General features: G+C 42.1%; 1 protein-coding gene across 1 annotated transcript in view; it reads right to left on the bottom strand.

Annotated features, from left to right (window-relative positions):
* The window catches only part of LOC109919114 (coatomer subunit delta), a 315,806-nt gene that overhangs the window by 84,601 nt on the left and 229,266 nt on the right, over positions 1-1,939 (bottom strand). The window lies entirely within an intron of this gene.

Genomic DNA, 1,939 nt, shown 5'->3' with positions numbered 1-1,939 from the left:
CATGTTTTGCAGTTTGTTGACTCGTAGTAAATTACATCAAACTTGATGCCTATGAAAAAGATCAAAAACAAAGCATAAGCAATAATTTTTGTGACTTGAGTCAAACTGGTCCCAGGAACTTAAGAATGTACATATGCACAAAACTTTAGAAGAAGTTGGAATGCTGGTTAACAGAAACACATGAGCCTTAACTTTATAAATAGAAGCATAGATTACAAAAGCAAGAAGCTGATTCTAAATCATTAGAGCTCTGGTTAATTTTGGATCGCATTGTCAAAAGGATGTCAGTACGGAGGAGCTTTACGATAGAATGGTGCCAGGGTGAGGGACTTCAGTCTGTGTATACAATTTTTGTGTAGACAGAAAGCAGAGTCCATTTTATCTGTCACTAGGGTCAGAATCAGGGAACTCCCTTTCTGGCAGCACTGAGTATCCCTACATTACTGAGATCACAATAGGATTGTTTCCCTTACAGTAGAAAAAGGTTAAAGAGATTTTATGTAGAGTTGATCACAATTATGTGACATTTTGTGTTAGTAAGTCAGGAGAAACTTAAATCTTAAGTGGTCAGCACAGTTTAGACTAATTGAGTCAAATCAATTCCATCCCAAAAAAAAAATGGAGAATTGTTCATTTTAATGTGATTGTTTTATCTTTATTCCTATCTCCAGCCAGTGCACATTTCGGCAAATTTTGCTGTAATCTCCCCTTCCTCACACAAGCCCCCTTCTGTGAAGATGTGTTCATGAGGTGGGATTAGGATCTAGATGGACTGTGATACTTTCGCTGTTCGAATTGCCCTCCTCTATCAATGAGCTAGGGTCAAATGCTATTTGGCTGAGGTGTTGGACGACAGTCATAGAGCCAGTACAAACTGGTGTTAAGGCCCAGTTTCAGGATATTGAGCAGTTGGGTCTAATCTATGACTGAGCGTGATCTAACTCAGCTCAGATTCAAGATCCACTCCCCTGTCCTCCTCTGAGGGGCTCTATACCACCCCTAGATGGTGCAATTACCTGATGGCTTTGTGGGTAATCTCCTGGGCAGCTTTAAGCCCCTGCTCCAAAAATCAGCCCTAGCAAGGGCTCCAGAGAGTTAGTTTTGATCTAACACACAGGTCACCATTCTGTGTCATCTTCTGCTAATTAATGATTGAGCTTTAAGACAGCTGACAGACCATCTTTCCCTTGAAAAACCCAAACTTTTCCTTCCTTCCTTGTTGAAAAGGCAGCTCTTTGACTAACTTTATGTGGGGCAGCACGGTGGCTCAGTGCTTAGCACTGCTGCCTCACAGCACCAGGGACCCAGGTTTGATTCCACCCTCGAGCGACTGTCTGTGTGGAGTTTGCAAATTCTACCCATGTCTGCGTGGGTTTCCTCCCACAGTCCAAAGATGTGCAGGCTAGGTGGATTAGCCATGCTAAATTGGCCATAGTGTTCCAGGGTGTGTAGCTTACGTGGGTTACAGGGGGATGGGTCTGGGTGGGACGCCCTGAAGTTCAGTGTGGACTTGTTGGGCTGAAGGGCCTGTTTCCAAACTGTAGGGATTCTATGATTAAAAATTGCGAAGTCCACAATTGTGAAAAACATGTTCAGATGTGTTATAAACACCTCTGGAACTGGATGGGACTTGAATCTGGATTTTCTAACCCAGAGGGAGACACTACCACTGGCCACAAGAGCTTTACCCTCTGCCTTCTCAGTACAATGAAACCCCTAAAAGTTGCAGATTGGAGAATCAGACATTGTGGAGTGACCAGTTTCACATCCACTCATTGTAATTTGTGTATTTTTAGATGTTCAGTTCTGAATAATTTAATAACTTACCATTCGCTAAGTTGTCAGGACTCATTGCTAAATCACAGAGGGATTTCACATAAAAAAATCAAATTAGTGACTAAAGAGAGAATCAGCAGCTAATTTCTATATGCTCACATCA

The sequence above is a fragment of the Rhincodon typus genome, chromosome 32 (assembly GCF_021869965.1).
Source record: "Rhincodon typus isolate 14 chromosome 32, sRhiTyp1.1, whole genome shotgun sequence".
NCBI lineage: Eukaryota > Metazoa > Chordata > Chondrichthyes > Orectolobiformes > Rhincodontidae > Rhincodon > Rhincodon typus.
This window is presented reverse-complemented; position numbering and strand designations above follow the sequence as displayed.